Here is a 25211-nt window from a genome sequence, read left to right on the forward strand (position 1 = left end):
TAGTTTCTTGTACATCATGGATAGTAACGATGGAAATAGATAAAATTTTCAGAAAAAAAAAACGGGAGAGCACAAAGAACGATTCTATTAAGAAAATTAAAGTAGAGGGAAAATAACATACTAATCACTTAGGGAAATATGTGGCAGCTTGCCTTTGTGCAAACTCCAAATCAGTGGGATGATGCTGGTATCTCTTATATCGAATTATGCACTCTTCATCCCCCTATTATTTATTCGCTCGATTTCATACTCTCTCTCGCTATCATAATATTAATACTCGATCACAACGCGATAACACGCTAGAAATTCCACTTCACGCATCGTGTCTGTATTCCTCATCCTTCACTGTTGCTACCTCTCGTCACTGGAACTCTCTGCCGCCTGAAGTCAAGGGCTACCGAACATTGAATTCTTTCAAATCCAAGTTAGAAAATTATCTTATGACGAGTTGCCAAACTAACTTACTATTATGACAAGTGTTGTATTGCATGTTTCCACGTATTCACATTTTTTTTTTATGTTCTAATGATATTCAACTTATTTTATATTTTTGTTTTCATATTTTCCGATAATGTTATATCTCTAATGTGATAAGTTGAGCTATATATAATCTTAATTTTCCTTATTGTGTGTACTTAGAAATATTGTATTCACTGTATACTTTGTACTGCACTATTTTATTACTACTATTAGTATTATTATTATCATTATTATTATTATTATTATTATTATTATTATTATCATCATTATTACTATTCTTATTATTATTATTATTATTATTATTATTATTATTATTATTATTATGAATAATTGTCTTTTTTTTTGTATGCCTCATTTATTTTGACCTGCTGTTCACATATTATTATGCTTTTTTCTTTCTTTCTGTATGTTATATATTATGTCTGATTTCTTCTTATTTGTTGTTTATTTTTTATTATTATTATTATCTTATTCAGTTTTGTGTCTAAAATTGTAGTGTAATTTGTAAATTTGTAATGTTTTTGTAGCGCAGTCTTTACTCCTGGTTGAGTGTTAGAGAAGGCCGTATGGCCTTAACTCTGCCAGGTTAAATAAATCATTATTATTATTATTATTATTATTATTATTATTATTATTATTATAATAGCTAGCTGCAGAGTTCATCCAAAACCTTTTGAAGTGATTTTCTCAACATCATCATGGCTACAGTGGAGCCCTATTTTTCTCAGTCTTCTAGCTGAAGCAGCTGAGAATGTATAGGATTGACAGAGACTCCCCACATGTAGGAGTAAGGGACAGTTATTCGGGGCCATGGAGATCTGTGCATATCCGTAAAAGGGTACCAATACCTCAAGAACTATGTTTGCACCTCTTTACAATGAACCCTTGAAGATTAAGCAATAAAAAAATGGAGGACCTGAAAAAACTGTGTGGACTATTGTCTCCAGAAAACCGCCGGTCCTTTGAAAGTCTCCAACCTGTTTCAGAAACGGAAACTACCAATACACATGTTGTAGACATTGAAGGGTCTGACAAGAGCAGTGGAGAAGAAAGTTATTAATATGTGTTGTGATTTCCTGCTAATTTACTGATATTACAATACAATATTGACTGCTGAAGGAGTAATATTACAATCTCCATTTGTATTATTTTAATACAAAAATAGCCCATGTCACACGCTCCCACATTCAGTAATTAATTATAGGTCTCTAAAATGTAAAGACTTAAATGTGTTTATCATATATCTGATTCTTATATCCTGAAGAAAGAGTCTACCTTTCTTTATTTCGATGTCATAAGTTACATGGACTGGGGGTTGTTTTTTTGTTTTCCTGAAAAATCGACATTTTTGACAAGGGCTGTTTTTGAAATAATGTCTTCAATTGTATGTAAATTAATGATGATATAAAATCCTAATGCACTATGTAAAACAGGGTGTCTATCTTTGGGACATAATAATAGTAATAACAACAATAACTATGTTTGTATTATAGATTTTACTATTGTTCAGTATTTGATGACGGGTATATAGTTTGTAACCATAAGTAATTTTGTTTTTATTTTTTTTTTTTACTATTGCAAACCAACTAGATAATAGGTGATTTATTTGTAACTAAGCCAATTCTGTGCATTATCTCATTACTATTGCCTAAAATTATGTATAAAATCACAAGTTAATGTAATAATCTTGCAATTTCTCTACACCTTCGATTATAATTTCTAATTTTATTTCATTTTGTTTAACTGAAAGTAATTATTGCATAAAGTATTTAGTATTGTTAACTGTCTCTTAATTAGTGTATTTATACGGTATTGTAACTATGATTCAGACCTACTATTAATTCTTTAAAATTGTGTATTATCACTACATAATGTATTTCACATGTAACAAACTACAACCCTAATATACCAAAGGTAAAATAGGGTTTCAATATTTGGATAACAATAATAATAATAAGACTTATTAGAACTTAAATATCTGATAAAAGTATAAAAAGGTTACTAATAATATTTTTAAGAATTTACTTTTTACTTTAAATTAAATTTTCCAAAATTTGAACATCTTCACACATATTATTTCATAACTCCACAACCATTAGAGATAGAATTCTGAAATTTCGTACACTGGTTTAACATGAATTTATGCAAAAGGTGGACTACAATAATGCACATTTCTTTGAAAATAGAAAAATTAGGTCACAAAACATTATGCAAATTTTAATATACTTTATATAGGACAAGTAAAAAATTAATTGAATTAAATTAAACAACTCTACTTGCCTGAGAGTAGTCTACTTTTCAGAAATAAGTGTTTATTACATGCAGGAAAAATATCAAAGATGTATGAGAGACCATAACAATGTTATGGTTACTAAATGTAACTGCAGAATTTTTTTTTCATACTCTGATAAAACTGGTTTTAAAAATATTATTACAAACCTTTTCTTATACTTTTATCAGATATTTAAGTTCTAATAAGTCTTGTTGTGGTAGTTCGTAATTTTTGTCCAATTGTAAGTTCATTTTCTTATAAAATTCTAGAAATTTAGAGCCTGTATTTTCTGATAATATTTGAATGGGTTATTTATGAAAGGGCCTAAGTCTTGAATACTAAATTGTTAGCAATTTAAGAAAAACTGTTTATAGGCCTAAATATTGAAATTTAAGGCTGAAATAAAAATTGTTTCATAAATTCTACAAAGTATTAGAATGTAATACTTAATCCTCTTCATATCTAAATCGATGTATTTACACCCAAAGAACAGTTATTACATTACAAACTCATTTTCACAAAATAATGACTTAGGCCCTTTCATAAATAACCCATTCATTTGTGGTCCTTCACGTACATATACCCTTAAGGCACATAAGATATATCCGGACAGCATATCGTGCCTAAGTCGCAGATTCGTATCCCGGTCACTGCAGTCAATTGAGCCTGTGATAAGGATGGGAAGGGCCCATGTAAAACAATCGGTGTAATGGTACGCATGCAAGCTAACGGGGTTTCAGTTGACTGCAGTTGAAATGATTTTGCTCCTTAAAAAAAAAAATATATTGTTTTAATCAAGTGCAATATTCTTAATGTTATATAAAATTAAAGAATATCAACGTATTTTATACGAGGGGGATCCAGGAAATAACGACCGTTTTGTTGTAATAATTAAAAAAAATATATATTTATTTGAAAAAACAAAGTCTGTTACATAACTGAAGCTTCTTTTACTTCTCTACATAATCACCATCTACATTTAAACATTTGTCGTATCTGTTCACTAGCTTTAGAATTCCCGTGTTATACTCCTCTGCTGCCAGTTCATTAAGCCAGGTGTTCACTGTCTTCTTCAACTCTTCATCACTTCCAAAACGCGTACCACCCAGAAAGTCTTTCAGCTTAGTGAAAAGGTGAAAATCGCTAGGAGCAAGGTCTGGACTATAGGGCAGATGATCAAAGATTTCCCAACCGAATTGATCCAGCAATTCTCGAGTTGAAGCAGCAGTGTGCGGGCGGGCGTTGTCGTGAAGAAGCACAACTCCTCTCGAAAGCATTCCTCGCCTCTTGTTTTGGATGGCTCGCCGTAGTTTTCGTAAAGTCTCACAATAACGATTTGCATTGATCGTAGTGCCTTTTGGCATGAAATCCAGCAAAAGAACACCTTTGCGATCCCAAAAGACAGTAGCCACGACTTTTTGTGTTGAGAGAGTCTGTTTGAATTTTCTCGGTTTCTTGGGTGATGAGGGATAATGCCACTGACGTGATTGGCGCTTGGTCTCTGGGGTGTTGTGAGACACCCAGGTCTCATCACCAGTCACAATTTGATCAAGAAAGGCGTCTCCATCTGTGTGATATCGCATCAAGAATGTCAATGCTGAGGCCATTCTCTTAGTTTTGTGTTGGTCACTCAGTTGCTGTGGAACCCATCGTGCACAGATTTTGTGGTAGCCAAGATGTTGCGACACAATTTCACCAAGCAAAGAACGAGAAATGTCAGGAAAGGCAATATGCTATTCGTCGAGTGATGTGTGCCTGTCTTGCAAGATTCTGTCGTTCACTTTAGCCTTCAGGTCTTCTGTGATGAGTGATGGGCGTCCGGGTCGAGTTTCATCGTGGACATTTGTTCGCCCATTGTTGAACATTTCGCACCATTTTCTCACATTTCTTTCATTCATTACAGTATCACCATACACTTCTTTCAATTGCCGGTAAATTTCTGCAGGTTTCAAATGTCGGGCATTCAAAAATCGAATCACACTCCTCACCTCACAGTCAGCGGGATTATCAATCACGTCGTTCATTTTGAAGTAACACAAAATGCACAATGGCGACTTGTTGCAACCAGTACTCACAACATTATGAGAACACATGTTAAGGAAGCCAGTTGACCTTCTAACAAGGAAGGGGAGTCAGCTGCGCGGCGGGTATGCGCGAACGGTCATTATTTCCTGGATACCCCTCGTACATAACATATAATTTATAACATATTATATCACGTCATGGCCATAATACTAGCTGGCCACTATAATGGATGCACGGCTTCTAAAGGTTAAAAAGTTGGCACCACTGTACCTATCAGAGTCTTCTCAACATTCTATGCTAGAAGTTATAGCCATCCTAATTATTCTGTTGAACTACGGGAATTCTTCTAGGATTGAGACTTGTAAGGGAAAGAAATATTCAAACAAAATAGAAATAACCATAAACACTATAAATATTAACACGATCGTATATACTATTTACATTATTGTGTTAGTAAATTGTTCTTATGCGGTAATAGGAACAAATTAACATCTATATGACCACCAGATTAAAGTTACAAAAAAAATTAAATAAAAAACAATGTAAATGGCACCATCACTGATTCCATGTATGAACTGCAAGTGTCTGCAGATATTTTAAGTTTCTTTCTTGGTTTCTGTGTCTTTGTAACCATAGTCTTGTCGTCTTCCTTATAGCTACCAGCAAGTCTGCAGCAGCATATCAGTTCAGTCAACATTATTCCACTGAAGATTCGACGTTCTAGAGAGATGAAAAAGCACTTCATTAGAGATGACCAATAAAATGATACAAAAACAAAAAAGAATGGGAGCTAACATCCATAAAATAAAAATGACAAGTTGTTAGTTTCTTACCAAAGAAATAATCTGGAAATACCTCTCTATATATTGTGATAAGTAGTCAGAAATCATAAAGAAGATACACTTTGTTTCTTATGTATTAATGGTCATTGTTATTCTAAATAAACAATACATATTACATCTCTTGGTCCAAGGTTGGTGGTTGAAGAAATGAGAGTAACGTATTTTGAGTTCGTTAATAATAATTAATATATAATTTTCACCTTTTTTAACTTGATGAGGGATGGCTATGATATGGACACTATCATGTGTTATTCAGTCACAAAAGGGATATCATCACAATTCATTTTAGAATAGAGAACATTATCTCAAATTTTGTGTGTTCATAACTCAGTGTCAATTTATATTTTATGTTGGCAATAAAAGATGATTTACAAAGGATACTGTTCATTTTGAGTGAATGCTCATATGAAAATAGATCCAATTATAAATAATTACGTCCACAACTATGGAGTAATGGTTAGCGCGTCTGGCCGCGAAACCAGGTGGCCCGGGTTCGATTCCTGGTTGGGGAAAGTTACCTGGTTGAGATTTTTCCGGGGTTTTCCCTCAACCCAATATGAACAAATGCTGGGTAACTATCAGTGCTGGACCCTGGACTCATTTCACCGGCATTATCACCTTCCTGTCATTCAGATGCTAAATAACCTAAGATGTTAATGAAGTGTCGTAAAATAATCTGTCTTGCAGGTACTCATGGGTCGCATTCTATTGTATTCACCAAACAAAGACTCCTACAAATCCCTGAATATGCTGGCGCTAACGGTAAATGTAGAAGTCCAAGAAAATTTTCTCAGTATCCTTTAAAGTACGATATTTAGGAATTTTCAGTAGATGAAAGAGTGTAATAAACGAGATGAGTGTATTAAGTGGTGGATTTTACATGGTTTTATATAGGGATATCAAGGGACCGAATGAAAAGAGCATATAATGCGGGATAGCATAACAAACGGACTTGTATTATTGGGGTTTCACTGTAATAATAATAATAATAATAATAATAATAATAATAATATCAGTAATTGATTAACTAGCTGGACTTACTCGTGTTAATTATGTAAGTTTGTGCAGCTTACAGCTGTTTCAGTACTTCACGCACCATCCTCAGAGCCTACTAGATCTCGGTGTCATCTCGAACTTCTCTGCCTGTTATGTGGGTGCGTTTGATTGTTGAAAGGTGTTGAAAAGTGGAGTCAAATAGTGTGTGTGTACTGAAATTGATCTGTGTGTTGAGAATTTGATCGGGGTATGTTTTAGTGTGTTTGTATATTTCGTGTTGTTCTAGTGTGTTGAGTTTTTGGTTCTTGGGTTGTATGTGTAGGATTTCCATGTCCGCATTTATGTTATTGTATGTGTGGTTAGCATTGGTTATGTGATCGGCATATGTAGATGTATTGTGTCCTCTGGTTATTGCTTTAATGTGTTCTTTGTAGCGTGTTTGGAATGATCTGCCTGTCTGTCCAATGTAGAACTTTTCAACACCTTTCAACAATCAAATGCACCCGCATAACAGGCAGAGAAGTTCGAGATGACAGCGAGATCTATTGGGCTCTGAGGATGGTGCGATGAAGCACCGAAACAGCTGTAAGCCGCACAAACTTACATAATTAACACGAGTAAGTCCAGCTAGCTAATCAATTACTGATATTCAAGTGTTAAAAGTAGTGTACGCAAGATTAAAAATGGATAATAATAATAATAATAATAATAATAATAATAATAATAATAATAATAATAATAATAATAATCTTTTCGTGATGTGCCCTGATACTATTTTGTTTATGACTATACTCCTGGTTATGCTTGATAAAACTGTGTACCAATAAGAGTAGACAAGTTACAGTTTAGTTCTATGTGATGTACTTCTTAAAATATGTAACAATTGAGTAACTATTCAGAATAGAATCCATGTTCATATAATTATTTCTTGTATTCATAATAACTTCAAGAATAAGAGCAGTAAATACTAGAATATCTTTGTAAATGATCCTTCTAACCAACCATTAATTATGATGCCTTGAACAAAATATATTTCCTGATGATATCAGATTTGTGAAACAAGTCACATTCGATCGTGACTACAACTTTTATAAGGAAAACTGTTAGCGTTTTACATGTGACCAACAGATCTCCTAACCGGTGTTCCATATTGCATGGTGGTTTGTACGTAATGTCTCCAGAACACATTTTCCACACAAGTGTGACAACTTGAACTGTAATCAATATATTATTACCGAAATGAATAATCTATATCACAGCCACATGTACATCATGTTAGAAAATAATGTAACAGAAGGTGAAAATTATTCTAAAATAATACTGTACACCACCATACAAGAAAACAAACATTGATCCAAAAGTTTATATTATAAGGCCAATGTATGTATTTCTTCTTTAAAAAATGCCTAACAACAAATGTAAACATTTTTTTTTTCATACGTTTACTTTATCTCGAACCGTGTATATATATATAGCATATTCTTCTGCATAACTAGCCAGTTGCTAACAACATTTTTCAAAAGTAGCTTCAACTTCCATAGTTCACAGCTCTAAAATACCGCAATTTACAGCACCAAACAGAGCTCAAATTAACAAATATATTTCGAGTTCTTCCTCACAAATCATCATCATGTGCTTCACTAATCAACTTGCCGTCCATCTTACAACAAATACACATTTTTAAGTACATACATTCCAAGTGAAAAACAAAAAAAATACAAAAGTCAAATACATTTCTTCATACTTGCAGATTCATCTATGAAATTGACCATCACAATAAAAATTATTCTCATCAACATTTAAATATACATCATCTTTCCTTTTATCTTTATTTTCGCGATCTCTCTATTGCTAATTCTCTTTCTCTTGAAGAAAATACTGTACATTTTATTTAAAACTACTCAATTTCTTCTGTTAGAGTTAATAATTACATTGTGCTTCAATATATATTTATATATATACTATAATATTACATAAAGGTTGCGGCAAAACATCCTCCCTAATTTAAAGTTTGAATAAAAACCAGATGGATCAAAATAAGGAAACTTTATTAATATGAATGGTATCTTAACAGTGGGAATTTTTCATTTTTTTTTTTTAATAACGTGTCTCTCAAGAGGTGAACTTCACTATCAATGCATTGTTGAATGCGACTTCGAAAATTCTGCATCACTCTAACTAGCATTTCTTGAGGAATAAGACCAATTTCTTCCTGTATTGCTTTTCTTAAGTCTGGCAAAGTCCTCGGCCGATGTTTGAACACCTCACCCTTAAGATAGCCCTATAGAAAAAAATCGCAGGGTGTAAGGTCTGGTGATCGTGCTGGCCAGGGGACGTCGCCACGTGAAGAAATTAAGCGTCCGGGAAACATCTGAGCAGCGACAACGGAATTACCACTTACCAGAAATGATACCACAGCGTAAGCACGTTCTTTACCCGTCCACGGCATAGTTGGAATTCATTACAGATTACAATTTGCACTAACTGAATGTCAATTCCGTGTATTCAATGTCCTACTCAATTCTTGTTGTTTTGCGCATGTCAACCTAAATTTTCCACCGTTTAGATAGAGTTCATATTAATACAGTTTCCTTATTTTGATCCATCTGTCCTTTATTTAAACTTTAAATTGGGGAGGATGTTTTGCCGCACCTTTTATATATATATGAACCAACCAAAATCATTCCATTAGCAACGCACTCGTCATGTCAACAACAATTATCACATCAACCCATGCAACAGATGCAACAAACCGATCTGTTGATGAGCGTAAAATATTCCTCGAAATAGCTATTACACTACCGGTCTCTTTATAAACAATACGGACTGTTACGCAACACTTACAGTATACGTCACGTGACCCATGACCGATATCACACAACAGAAATTAAACTCTAGCTCGTTCTCTGAATATATAATCATATTTGCATTCTATACACTAAGTTCGTGTAACATGTACTTTTGTATACTGGTAGCAGTTTTGTGTATGCATCTCTTTAATACGTGTTACCAGGAAGTATCTCATAACTACCGGCGTTATTGTGGTGGTGGCTTCTTTAAACTTATTTACAGTATTAATTACTATACAAATTGGATTTACAAATCCAATGAGATTGAGCTATAAAATGTTTAAATATTATTTTTTATCACTTCTTATATTTATTTCAAAAAATGTTTATAACTACAGAAATATTTACTAACTATCTACTAGTATAATGTATAATGGTATGACGTGATGGCACAGTTGGTCCTAATCCCTATGTCTGAAATGGAATGTAAGAGCTTCGTATATCATAATAAGAAATTAAAATTTTTTATTTTTTAAACATAGAGACTGTTGATAGTTGTCATTAGTCTGAAAATGGGTGGCAAAATTATACAAAGCTTAACAATCAAACAACTTAACAGACAAAATGAAAGACTCAGAAATAAAAATATAAAAAATGTGAACTTTTATCAGGATATAAAATCAGAAATGTCCACACCTGTGGAGTAATGGTCAGCACGTCTGGCCGCAAAACCAGGTGGGCCGGGTTCGAATCCTTGTTGGGGTAAGTTACCTGGTTGAGGTTTTTTTCCGGGGTTTTCCCTCAAGCCAATACGAGCAAATGCTGGGTAACTTTCGGTGCTGGACCCCGGACTCATTTCACCGGCATTATCACCTTCATTTCATTCAGACGCTAAATAACCTAGATGTTGATACAGCGTCGTAAAATACCCCCCCCCCCCCCAAAAAAAAGAATCAGAAATGCAACAATTCATTGTTGTGAAAAAGTGAATGCAATATAAACTGAACATTTCTTCTCATTATAGATATGACTATAGTGATATGAAATAATTAACATTAAAAGTATGAACAATTTTGGATATATCATTAGAATGTATAACATTTTGGGAGAATAGGTCTTTCATTGGACTTCGACAAGAGGCTTTATTAGTTTGAAGAAGTAACGAGAAAGACGCATCTACAAATTAGGAAAAAAAACGAAATACATGTTAGTCATAAAAAAAGACTGTAAAAGTTACCCAGCCCACATGAAAATTAAATCTTTCAAATTTGAAACTGTACATAGCTTTCATTACCTGGAACATGAGATAAAAAATGACAATAATACTGAGATTAAGCAGAGAATACTTTCAGAAAACAAACGTTTCTATAGGCTTCGAAAACAATTGAAGTTACATTTAATTTCCAGAAAGATAAAGATGCTTTTTTTTTTTTGTTAAGTTTTATTTATACATGCTTTAACATCTGTGGTCATATCGCGTGTTTAGGATCTGTGGGAATACCAGTAGGCCGTTTTTACTATTGTTGTATTCCTGTTTCTATTGTGTGTTGTAGATAGCTTGTGTTCATGTTATTGATTTAAATTTTGATTAATGTTTATGATATTTTTGATTGAGGCGGTGATGAATCATGTTATGTAAATTTTCAATCCTGCATTTTCCGGATTAGACTGAACTGAAAGGAAAAGGTATTTAACGTTAAATGTAAACAAACAACAACAACCCTTCTCGTCTCTTACAAACATTTCAACAAACAAACAGAGGTACACACTTTCACATACATTGACGTACGCCTGAGCAAAAAAATTTTCAACAGTAACTTCGAAACGACGCGTCAAAAGACATAGGTTGTTTAACAAAAAGGATTCCTTATTGTTAGATCTATCACCCTTCAAAGTTTGTCGCAGAGGTTTTGAATCACCCTGTATATTACTGGTAAATATAAATCTCACATTAGATACTGTAAAAGAAGCTGCATCAAGAAATTCTTCTTCTAGTAATAATCCCCACTGCCATTTCTCTTTAAATTTTCCAGTAAGAGTAGGTACCGGTACTGGTAAAGTACCGGATGAATACATTGTAGAAAAACCGCAGTCCAGCCTCCTGGCTCTTGGCTGAGCCACTTGCAGTCTCCAGTTACTCAGAAAGCTAGCTATCTATGACATTCATGTAATTTGACCCAATATAAAATATTACTACATTTAAGCAGTTAAAGCATAACTTACGCAACAAAATTAAGGTAGGAAATGCTGAAACTCTTTGCCTTCTTGTTCCATATATTTGTCACACCTGTTTAAGAAGTGAGGTAGTAGTATCACTCGCTGCTGTTTACATTTAGAAATGGAGTAATGTCCTTTCAGATGCTATTTTTCGGTTATTACAGGATATGTGGCCTATTTTTGAACACTCTGCCCCTTAAGAGTTCTTCAGAGATGAAAGTGACCAGGAGTTAAGTCGGGGGATCAAGGGGGCCATACATTCCTGCTGATAATTCTATCCTCAAATACTCAAAGTTCGTTTATAGATTAGTCGGCTGTAGGTGCTGTTGCTGAATCCTGCTGGAAAAGGAGTGTCATTCTGCCTTTCTCCCAACACAATTCTGCAACAGCACATACAACACAATATTATATGGACGAATTTAATAGAATGTATTAGTATAGCATTATCACTAAAAATTTCTAGACATATGAGTAATTTTGATGAACCTACAATCTGCAATAGATTGTAAATGGAATAAATACACTGTAATATAATAAAAAACAATACATCGCTTCTTATTGAGATGTGACAAGCATTTGGGACGAGAAGACAAACAGTTTCAGCATCATATTTCTTAGTTATGGTGAGTAAATCACTTTGTAATTGCTTATTTTTGGTAATATTTTAAAATAATAGTTAGTGTGCCAATTTACCGATATGATACTAGGTATTAGAGATAAGCAAGATCTCCGCATAACCAGTGTGATGACTGCAAGCAATTCAGCAAAGAATAAGGTGACCAATCTATTAAGGGGTTAGGTACAGCTTACAGCAGTAAAAGTTTTGGAAATATTCAACATTTTTTTCCTCCATTACTGTATCTTGTACAATAATCAAAATAGGTATGTGTAAAAGACTGTCCTTCTGCTATGTGAAAAAAATATTTTTACGATTTAAAAAAAATTATATATATATATATATAATTATTTTTTCAAAATTCAAAATGTGCTGTTCACTGTGCAGTGATGAAGCGTTTCCCTCATAACTCATAAACTTGTTAACTTTTTCACGTTCTCTCTCTTTTATTTTATTGCTGAAACTCGTGTTTACAATATCATGCTCTTTCAAATACAGTCCTGAATAAATAATATTTTTTTATTTTGTGTTAAAAGAGTCCTTGGCATCAACCCCTTTGATTTGATTACCCCCCTTTGATTTGATTACCTGGTTGCGTTTTTCCGAGGTTTTCCCCAACCAAAAGGCAAATGCCGGGTAATATTTTGGCGAATCCTCGGACCTCACCTCATCTCACTACATCTCGCCAAAATATTGTAAAAAATTGCACAAAACTGTAAAAATTATAGAAAATTACTAAATTGTAAAACTATAAAAATTTGTAAAAATTGTAATTGTAATATTGTAAAATTTTGACTTGTTCCACATCTTAAAGCTTCATTGCTCATGTAAGATCTATGGAATAAATTAAGTGAGTGAATGAATGAATGAATGAATGAATGAATGAATGAAAATACTGATATTTGGCCATTTTTTTAAATGAATTAATTTTTTTATCAGACAATTTATCAAAGGTAGAGAAGTGATCTTGCATCATATTGTAGATATGACATGCATAAATACACACACAACATTTCATCACAGAATGTTGCATAGTTTTTGAGTTATGTGGGAAACGCTTCATCACTGCACAATGAACTGAATTTTGAGACAAAAAAAATGTAAATAATTTTTTTTTAATTGTAAAAATATTTTTTTCATATAGCAGAAGACAGTATTTTACATATACTAATTTTCATTATTGTACAAGATACAGTAATGGAGGAAAAAAATGTTGAATATTTCCAAAATTTTACCGCTCTAAGCTGTACCTAACCACTTAAGCTTGAAACAGAGGATAATGAAATCGGAAGGCTGTATAACTATTTGTTAAAAGTGAAACATTGCCAGTTTCCCAACACTAACATGCTCACATTATAAAAGTGTTAGGTTAAATGCTTCCACATTCATCCATTTCATAAGAAGGCAATTACACGCCATTTCGTGAGTGCTGTACAAGGACCATACTGTGCAATGTAGCATTTAAAGATAATGTGTAAGTAAATATGTTTTTGGAGTTTGCTTACAGTTCAAGTTGTAACAATTATGAAAGATACAAACTGCATTAGATTGAAACACATAATATTATATACTGTGCAGTCAGCAAATTAAGAAATATTCACAACATTAACAACTTGCAGGCATTTTTGTTTTCATACTCTGTGTCCAACATGCACTGATTTCTTTTTCATAACAAACCACTCAACCAGCCATCACATAACAATATAAAGATTACTTACATTTTTTCATACATCAGCACCATGTATTTTTTTATGTTTGTATTTAATAATAATAATAATAATAATAATAATAATAATAATAATAATTTTATGATATATGATCAGCAGTTGTACATTAGTGAAAAGAAGACCGAAATTATATACCGTAAACTGGGGTTACTTTGAACAGAGAGGAAACTTTGAATATTTTTTCAGAAAATCGTATTTAGGTTTCTACAAGTTGCACTTGTTATAGATGGAGGTAAATTATCATAAAATCATTCTCATACCAAATTTACCTCCATCTATAACAAGTTCAGCATGTAGAAACCTAAATGTTCAAAGTATCCTCTGTGTTCAAAGTAACCCCAGTTTACAGTACCGGTAATGCCAGTATCCGACAAATAAAGAATTGAAATATGATTAAAATACAAGTAAGAGCTCTTATTTCATGAATATCTTAGGAACTGAATCTATAAATACATTTCTAAAATGAGAGAAAAAAATTACAAAACTGGGCTATCTTGATCAACAATCTGTATGACTATAGTCAATCACGTATTTCTATTTTTTTTATTACTCGTATAGTATACTGTTTCATTATGAGAATAGTTTCAACCTTGGAAACTATAACGCCATAATGTTTTACTACCATGAACCTCATAAGTATCATGTATTACTTTTTTTTTTCACCAAGGATAATAAAAACTAAGAAGTATTCACCCAATTATCAAAATCTCCAAGTCTTGCTCTGCCAATGCTGATATTCTCCAGTTTTGTGACACATTTTTTGAACTGACTCCATGGAAGTTCAAAGATGATAAATTAAAATTTCACCTCTACCAGTGCTGCTTTCTTTCATAAACTAGAACTGGTAATAAATCTCTGAAAGGAAAGTGAAAGAAGTTGTAGAAATCCTTAAACTGATTAATTAATGAAAGATAAATTATTTTTGACATAATTACTTGCCTAAAAAATACAAGAGGAGGAACTAAAATGTTATTATATAAAAAAAAGACCATAACTTACCCTAAAAAGCAATAAAAACAGCAAAGGCAGTCTATTTTGTTAGGTACGCAACTTAATTAGAAATGTAGAACATTTTTACCAATAGCAAATACTCACTAAAAAACAGAGATTAAAGATAGAAACAGTTTTTTTAAACAGGCTATATTTAGGCTTTTCAAAAACACATTTTTTCTGTGTATAAATGAATAATGTTCTATTTAGAATTCTCTTGACTCTTAAAAGAACATTTTATTAAATAGTACCTATTAAAAAATGCACATGCACTTGAGAACAAATTTACAACATACGATTTTTGCTTTATAAGATACAGGTTATGTTGTCATTCAAAACGATTTAAAGTACAGTACACGTTATGTTTATTACTGGTATTAATCAGAACCTCTGTGAAAAAGTCAAGATTTCTTTGATTTATGTCGAAGTAACAAAATTATGTAAGATACTTATCGTTAATAATTAAGTTACTGTTTTCTGTAACATGTAATAAATATCACTTTTATGAATAAACATTAAATATTGACAAATATTAACCTGGAAAGAAAGAAATTACATTCGCAGACTTCTTTTTGTAACGATCCTAGTTTAGATTAAACTAGTCGAACCACAAAAAAATCATACATACGAAAACAATCGCCACCATTCTTCCAGGCACTCCAAACATGGCACAGATCTTTAACAGAATACATGTAAACGCTAGATATGCATTGCATGATGGGTGATCATATATCCTCGACATAGCTTCTCCTTACAATGTGATCAAGCATGAAAATTTTTATAGCTTCGTTAATAATGAGAGTTCTTGCACTTCTACTGAGTGACAAGCATCTATACCGGTATATATAATTTGAACTGGTAATGGAAATTACGAGAAAACGGCTGAACGGATTTTAATAAATGACCCCTCATTTTGAAGCTTGGAACCGGAACCCTAAGTTTTTCAGAAAAATAGTAGTTTTCAGTGAAATGTCAATTTTCCTACATCATTTTCCTATTTTCCAAAATCCATCTTTCATCAGTTTTGAGAACTAATTAATTGCATTTCAGAATAAAACAAAACAAACACTACAATAAACAATAGACTATTACACGAAGGCCATGACCTACAGGATTGCTGACATAGTTAGAGTTCAGATGGCTCAGATTCTTTCACATCATAATACCAATATGTCGATCTTCATTTGTGTAATTTTTTGATAACATACTGTATAAAAAATAATTTACAGATCTGATTCTCTGGTCTGTAGTTTTCAGAGTACAGCTGTGTTTTGGATATTAAGAACTACAAAACTTAAGAATGTTTGATGATATTATTACCATTAAAAATGAAATATTATAGTTAACGCAACACATAATGGCATGCTGATGATATGAAAGTGAAACCTTTTGGAGCTTTAAGTAAGTAGACACAGAGAAAGAATATTTTATATTAGATTACTGAAAACTATAAAACTTACGTAAGGTAACAATATTGGGAACAACTGGACAATACCCACGGCAGAGCAATGTCGATAGTCGACGATACTCGCTGGCCACTAGTTTCTATATAAAAACCGGAGGAATCTGAAATTAGCTCCATTAATAAATAACTTAATGAGCAATTTTAAAGTAAATTTACTGTACAATTTTTCTTCAAGTTTATTTAGTCAATCTCATTGCGATCGATTGATGCCTGAAACAACCAGATCGGTTTAGATCTCATGGGCTTATGCACATAAAATGGCTGCCAGATAACAGTTTTCGACGCATGTTTTGTTCTATCTGTCTAGCCGGCCTTGAGGGTCCCACCAGTTTTATGTGGATGTTTACAGTTATGGGACTCCTTTGTCTACTTTACATTTCACCATAATATGATTATTTGTTCAAAAGTTGTAAGTGATTTTAATGTAACACTACTTTTTGGGCATTATTGGCAACCTACCATGCCGAATACAAAGAATTTAAAAAGCAGAAATGAGATTAGGAATATATCACTTTAAGGATTGACACTGAGAAAATCTGAAGTCAAGACATCAGACAGGAATTGAATTTTGGAATTACCGTAACAGAATGAATGGTACCTATAATTACGTCCACAGGATGTTACCTGAGCTCTATTCTACAAAAGTATGGTAGGTATAATAAATTACAATTAAAAGTCATTGTAAAGTATGGAGTTATATCTTTCTGTTCCACAAAACTATGTCGAACACCACACATAATATTAGTAAATATGTACTAGTGATGTCATAATGACGACATATACAAGCTGCTTGCAATAGTACCGGTACCACAGTCTAGTATATACAGTCACGAAACTCAATACGTAGTAAATATGCATCCATAGATAGTTGCTAACCACTAGGATTGCTACTATCGCCTCATCACAGACAATGTGAAATAGTACCGGCATAGTCTATTGTTCCTAGTACTCTCAACAACTCAAGCTTCGTGACTGTATATACTAGACTGTGCCGGCACCTTAAGCCTATAAAATAAGGTTATGTTTATCTGCCTTATTTCTAATGTCGTAAGTCATTTAAAAAACTGTGGTAAAAATTAATACTTCTAAAATATTTTTCTGAATTTTTATCATATTCTCACTTGCAATAAATTGTATTTTTGATAATATAATATGGAAAAAGGTTTTTTCTCAAGACGATCCTAAAGAATTACAGTGGGACAGATGCTGGGTAGTGTATGGGGAGTCCTTGGCATCACCTCACTACATCTCGCCAAACAATTTGTAATCTTGTAAAATTTTGACTTGTTTCACATCTTAAAGTTTCAATGCTAATATAAGATCTATGGAATACAATGAATGAAAAATAATTTTTGAAGACACTCTTGTATTAGCAACATTAGTTTCACTGTGTGTCTGAAGATGATTCTCATAGAAGAGTAGATATAATTGCCATCAATAGAAGAACCCAGAAAGCGATGGTCTTAGACCCCACGATTTACTTTGAACGAGACATGAATGAGGCACTGCAGATAAATGATGACAAGCGAGCTAAATATGTACCTTGTCTTCCATACCTCACTGAAAAATATATGGCATTTCGCTTTGCAACTGGGATGTTACAGGCTTACTATTTGGAGCGAGGGATTGTTTACCAAAATTTATATGTAATATCCTTAAATCCTTTAAAATTCCCTTTTATGAGGTTCAGAAGATTGTGATGGAAATTCTGAAGGCCTCTCTTCAAATTCTACACTATCATCTATATGTTAATACATAAATTTTTGATGAACGGTGAGTGGAACAGAGAAAAAATCTCTCCGGCACAGGGATTTGAACCCGGGTTTTCAGCTCTATGTGCTGACACTCTATCCACTAAGCCACACCGGATTCCCATCCCGATGTCGGATTGAATCCTCTCAGTTTAATTTCCACCTCTTGGGTTCCCTCTAGTGGCCTACCCTCATGCACTGCGTCATAAATATATGTATGACAGTGGCACAATGTGTATACATGTGCAGAGGTGCACTCGTTATGAGTGACTAACTGGCTGGGATCCAATGGAGTAAGTGCCATCACTTAAACTGAGATTCAATCCGACATCGGGATGGGAATCCAGTGTGGCTTAGTGAATAAAGCGTCAGCACGTAGAGCTGAAAACCCAGGTTCAAATCCAGGTGCCGGAGAGAATTTTTCTCTGTTCCACTCACCTTTCATCATATGATGACGCAGAATTTCTGCACGGAAATATCATATATACTTCTGTACATCATAATAATACATAAATTTTTGTTTTAATGTACAAATGGAATAATTATTTTACTCGTTTCATTTCGCTTTATCTTTTATGTTTGTTAATTCCGGATCCCAGTGGTCAACCTCACTTGAGGACGGATGATTTTAAATAAATCTTAGTAGTTAGTAGAGAGAAAACTGTACAATTGTCCATGCTATATAATCAACTAATACAAATAGTTTTGTGGAATGGAACAGTGGTAATTTCACTTGTAACTTGTAAGCATGGAGTAGTAAAATAGAATTTTATTTCGGGATATGTATGATAAGTCTTTCTTGTGTTAAATTTTAACGTACCTTGTTAACATGTTTCGACCTATGTTGGGTCATCTTCAGAACTGGTCGTTGTTGGTGTTGGCGCCTCTTGTTTCCTGTGTGGGTGCGTTCGTAGTGTAGAGTCAAAGAGTGTGTGTGTTTTGAAATTGAGTTGTGTGTTGAGAATATCGTTGGGGTGTGTTTTCGTGTGTCTGTATATTTCATATTGTTCTAGTGTGTTTAGTTTCTGGTTTTTGGTTGGATGTGCAGTATTTCCATGTCTGTGTTGATGTCTCTGTAGGTGTGGTTAGCATTTGTGATGTGTTCTGCATATGTGGAGGTGTTTTGTAATTTTGTTATAGCTCTGATGTGTTCTTTGTAACGTGTTTGAAATGTTCTGCCTGTCTGTCCTATGTAGAAGTTGTTGCAAGTGTTACATTTGAGTTTGTATACGCCTGTGTGGTTGTATTTGTTTGTTTGTGTAGTTTGTGTGTTGAGATATTTTTTTTTTTATTTTATTGGGTTATTTTACGACGCTGTATCAACATCTAGGTTATTTAGCGTCTGAATGATTTTGAAGGTGATAATGCCGGTGAAATGAGTCCGGGGTCCAAGGTCCAACACCGAAAGTTACCCAGCATTTGTTCGCATTGGGTTGAGGGAAAACCCCGGAAAAAACCTCAACCAGATAACTTGCCCCGACCGGGATTCGAACCCGGACCACCTGGTTTCACGACCAGACACGCTGACCGTTACTCCACAGGTGTGGACGAGATGTTTTTGTAGAGTGTTATTTGTTCTGTATGCAATGTTGTAACCACACCTACAGAAACATCAACACAGACATGGAAATTCTGCACATCCAACCAAAAACCAGAAACTAAACACACTAGAACAATATGAAATATACAGACACACGAAAACACACCCCAACGATATTCTCAACACACAACTGAATTTCAAAACACACACTCTTTGCCTCTACACTACGAACGCACCCACACAGGAAACAAGAGGCGCCAACACCAACAACGACCAGTTCTGAAGATGACCCAACATAGGTCGAAACATGTTAACAAGGTACGTTAAAATTTAACACAAGAAAGACTTATCATACATATTCCGAAGTGATACAGTGTTAAAAGTTGTGTAATCAAGATGTAGAATTTTATTGTACTCCATACTTTTGTGGAGCACAATCCTCACAATTCTTACAAATTATAGGTGAATTTACTTGTAATATATATACCATACTTAGGTGGAATAGGGTCCTGATCGTTTACCACCAACAAACATTTTCTTTTTATTCTAGAAGAAGACTGAAATCCTTGAACGTGAAGAAAAGAAAGTTGGCAAAAGAGGAAGGATGGAGCAAAAAGAAAGAGGAATAGAAGAGGAAGAGGTAAGAGAGAAAAGGAAAGATAGGCCTAATGGAAAAATAAAAGAAATAAGGCAAGAAGGAAGAAAAGGGCAAGGGAATAGAAGAAAAGAGGAAGATGAAAAAATAAAAAAAGAGGAATGATATAAGAAAACACCTACGGTACATGAAAGCAAAACAACATACCTGGCAGGAACAAAAAATCATGACAAATATATCTGGCATTTCTTGCTTTGTCTCGGAAAGATTATGGTCACCCACATGACCTGCAATTTGTGAAGCAAGGTTAGTTGTTTGGTAATTATGTTACTGTGGACGGCAGAGTAAGAAAGAAAATTACAATAAAAAGCAACAATCTATCTACAACATCTACAATATATTCAGTGTAACGAATCTCGACAGAATTAAGTAATATTTTGATACAGTTTATATGTATATATAATATTTGTGTATGGGTTTTTTTAATAACAACAAAGTCAGATTCAGATTATGCTCACTGACTCAGCCAGCTCTTCCCCCACTAACACCAGCGGCATAATTATTGTATCTGGATTGGATATGATTAGGCCTCTCTGTTTCCTGAAGTCCAAGTGCAAGTGCAGTTCATTTTCATAAAAATATTGCAGATCACATTTCTCGTTACATATTGCGAAATTTTAACTTCTGGCTGCCATTGAAAATAGTTATTTACAATATGTTAAGAACTGTTCCCAAATTCTGTGCTATAGAATGGACAAGAAGAAATGAATGAAGAGTACATCAGCACTTGTGAAAACCAAAACTAACAAGGGTATTGGAAACAAATACAGTGAAACCTGCCTTTGCGGTCACTTCATTTAAACGGCCACCTAGCCAAAAGGCCAATTTTCTCTGGAACCAATTGGATTTTCCATAAGATCAATACAAATTCTCTCTTTATTTAGCGGCCACGTCATGCGCCGGCCAGCGGCTGGGGTCTATTTGGATTGGAACCTTACTATAATGGTCACTGTCCAACAAAAAATCTTTTCACGGATACTGTCTGACCTATTTTTTCGATGGTTAGAGGACAGGAAGCAATAGCTAAGTGTACAACAGTACACCCTCCATATCTTGGGGTTAGTTGGTTACTGTTTATGACTCTTTTGTCACTTTCCACTCCGACCCTGCACAGCTATAAATTCTTACTCGTTTTTTAAGGATTGAAACACGGAATTTTTCTATCGAAAATGTCACAGTATGTTTTAAGTAGTTAACCATTCGAATTTTTTCTTATTTTCTTTCTCTTCTTTCTATCTTTCTCTATATGGACCAGCTTTTACGAATTTTTCTTCTTTTCATTCACTTGATTCAGAGGAATTGTGAAATTAGTTTGAGAGAGAAATCATGTCTAACAATAAATTTATAGTGGTGTTAAGTTTAGAGGTGAGACGAAAAATGATTGAAGAAAGTGAGAAGGGAACATCTGCGAGAAAATTTGCAGAAATATTCAAATATGGAAGGACACAAATAAACGGTATAATTAAGAATAAAGATGAAATATTAAAAGAATGGGAGGAAAAGAGAATCTGTGTTTAATAATGTGAATGATTTCGTTTATGAATGGTTCAAGTGTCCGAGGGCGAAGAAATTGCCAATAAGTGGGCTTATAATTCAAGAGAAAGCTCTTGAGATTGCCAAAGAACTCAATGTAAGAAATTTTGTTGCTAGTAATAGTGGTTAGAGTGCTTTAGAAAACGGCATAACATTGCATTTCGTTCTGTGTGTAGTGCAGAAGGTGACATTGCAACCAATGTTATTGAAGAATGGAAGAAATAGACTGCCTTCAATTCTTGCTGAATATGAACTCAGAAACATTTACAGTGTTGACGAAACAGGTTTTTTTCAGGGCCCTCCCTAACAAAGCTTAAGTTTTAAGGAAAAAAGAGTGTAAAGGGGGGAACTTGGCAAAAGACAGAATAACCCTGCTCTTTTGTTTTAATGCTGCAGGAGAAAAAGAACCACTGTTAATGATAGGAAAATCATTGAAACCGAGATGTTTGAAAAATGTTGACGTGGGCTTATTGGGGGTGAAGTGGTCTGCCAACAATAAAGCTTGGATGACATCATCATTGTTTGAGAATATTAGCTATGCGATTTCAATTCCAAGATTAAACGACAAAATCGCAATGTGATCCATGAAATTGGTGTTTCTTCTCTCACATCACACCTCCAGTTCCTTGATCAAGGTATTATCCGATCATTTAAACTGAGGTACTGCAAGCGAGTTTTGAAACGGCTAGTTGCAAGAATGGAACAGGCTGACATTAATATGCATGATTGTTATACGTGAAATTCAGTATTTTCATGCTGATTCATAAAAAAACGCAACCTTAATCAAGCGGCCACCTGATAAAACGGCCATTTTACAAGGTAACTTCAGATGGCCGCTTTAGACAGGTTTCACTGTATGTAAGTTACTGTACTGGAATGTAATATAGCAAATTTTCAGAACTGCTATAAACCAGAGCTTTGGGTGTCATTTCTGATAATATCCACGAAATACATGAGACACGATAATAATAATAGGCTAATAATAATAATAATAATAATAATAATAATAATAATAATAATAATAATAATGTTGCTAGCAGACTTGGAGTAAAAGCTTTCAGCATTGTTGTCAATATTGCAGCTAATCAAATGTAAATTACGTATTAAAGAAAAAAAATAGGCAGAGATAAGAATACTGATACTTTGTGAATTTTTAATAATAATAATAATAATAATAATAATAATAATAATAATAATAATAATAATAATAATAATGTTGCTAGCAGACTTGGAGTAAAAGCTTTCAGCATTGTTGTCAATATTGCAGCTAATCAAATGTAAATTACGTATTAAAGAAAAAAAATAGGCAGGGACAAGAATACTGATACTTTGTGAATTTTTAATAATAATAATAATAATAATAATAATAATAATAATAATAATAATAATAATAATATTGCTAGCACACTTGGATTAAAAGCTATCAGCACTGTTGTCAATAATAATAATAATAATAATAATAATAATAATAATAATAATAATAATAATAATAATAATAATACTTCAAGTAAATAAGGATCTAAGTGCCATTTTCATGAAAATTGTGTGTTTTTACTGGAATAACAATATAAGCTACCTAGCCTTATAAACATAAACAAGAATCGAAGTCCAGACTCGTTCCTTGATTGTTTTTGTGGGTATCCATAAATGGCTGGACGTGTAAGTGACAAAAGCTTCAGTTTTTCACTTGTAATATGTTGGGAAGGCAACAATTTTATATTTCAATAACTATGTACCGGTACCTAACAAACTATAATACTGTAAAATAGTCAGGGATTGGATTGTAATTCGAAGCTATTGTCATGCAATTTGATGAATTAAAAAAAACGCTTATTAAGACTAATATTTACCTAGAAAGTTTCAAAATGAACCTTTACAGTCACGTAGACACGTAGCTAATGAGAAAGGCTACGGTGCGAAATGGAGACACATGATTATCTCGGTCTTGTTTTGGCCATTGTAACAATCGCCTAATATAAATATTGGATTGGTGCATACGTTCGTAGCCTATTTCTGTACTTTCATTTATCTGTTGTCCATGTTTCCATAGCAACCAAGTATTTATTTATGCTACGAACTTATGTACATCACGAAGCTTGAGTCGTTGAGAGTACTAGGAACAATAGACTGTGCCGGTACTATTTTGCATTGTCTGTGATGAGGCGATAGTAGCATTCCTAGTGGTTAGCAACTATCTATGGATGCATATTGCCAACGTATTGAGCTTCATGACTGTATATACTAGACGGTGATCATCCAATAGCTAATAGATACTAGGAAATTTTATGTTTCTTCTGGAATTAATGATGTTTTGTTTAGTCTTTTCCAATTATTTCTAATTGTGCTATTTCTTATTCTTTTTCTTCTCCATTGTTTTATTTTATTTTTTTTTTCCATTATAACAACAATTTTATGGTAAGCTTTGTCTTCTAGGCAGCCTTCACTTGGAGGAAGCTGAATAAAATTTATTCGAAATTAAAAAAAACTAAGAATGTGATGTCGCACCATAGCCTGTCTTTCTCATTAACCACACGTAGATACTGTTACTGTAATCATTGTTATGTAATTTTGTGTTAGTAGGAAATGTTACTAAGCAACTTTTAATTGTCTTTATTTAGTTGCTCTATTTTGTAAGTTCAATCACGTATTCAGTATTGTGAAGAATCAAAATTGCACATTCCCTGAAGCCGGATGGTCTATGGCGAGTCCTTGGCATCAACCCCTTTGATTTGATTACCCTCCCTTTGATTTGATTACCTGGTTGGGTTTTTCCGAGGTTTTCCCCAACCAAAAGGCAAATGCCGGTTAATATTTTGGCGAATCCTCGGACCTCACCTCACCTCACTACATCTCGCCAAAATATTGTAAAAAATTGCACAAAATTGTAAAAATTGTACAAAATTACTAAATTGTAAAACTATAAAAATTTGTAAAAACTGTAATTGTAATATTGTAAAATTTTGACTTGTTCCACATCTTAAAGCTTCATTGCTCATGTAAGATCTATGGAATAAAATAAATGAATGAAATGAATGAATGATGTTCATAATGATATGGCTGATGTGTTCAATGAAAAGAATTGATCAAAATAATTTAAATGTCATGTTATTGTTATAGTAGAGAACTTATCATCAGTATCATCACCTGTCTTCAAATTGTGATCTGAAAAGGTAAGTTTAATGTGTTATATCCATATGCAATCCAATCCTGATATTCGCATGTCTTTAGCACCATTTGAAGGAGTAGGAGTTCTGGCTGAATCAGGAAATATGAAGTGAAACTGACTGTAAGGGACCCTGTAAGGATACAGCAA

General features: G+C 33.4%; 1 long non-coding RNA gene across 1 annotated transcript; it reads right to left on the reverse strand.

Moving 5' to 3' along the window:
* Positions 1 to 5165: 5165 nt before the first annotated feature.
* LOC138700993 (uncharacterized) lies at positions 5166 to 19888 on the reverse strand. The gene is made up of 3 exons (XR_011332419.1): positions 15492 to 19888; positions 14658 to 14819; positions 5166 to 5497 (listed from the first exon to the last, which is right to left on the reverse strand). It is a non-coding gene; the product is annotated as an uncharacterized lncRNA (long non-coding RNA).
* Positions 19889 to 25211: the final 5323 nt, after the last annotated feature.

Source organism: Periplaneta americana, chromosome 6, assembly GCF_040183065.1.
Source record: "Periplaneta americana isolate PAMFEO1 chromosome 6, P.americana_PAMFEO1_priV1, whole genome shotgun sequence".
In the NCBI taxonomy this organism is placed as follows: domain Eukaryota; kingdom Metazoa; phylum Arthropoda; class Insecta; order Blattodea; family Blattidae; genus Periplaneta; species Periplaneta americana.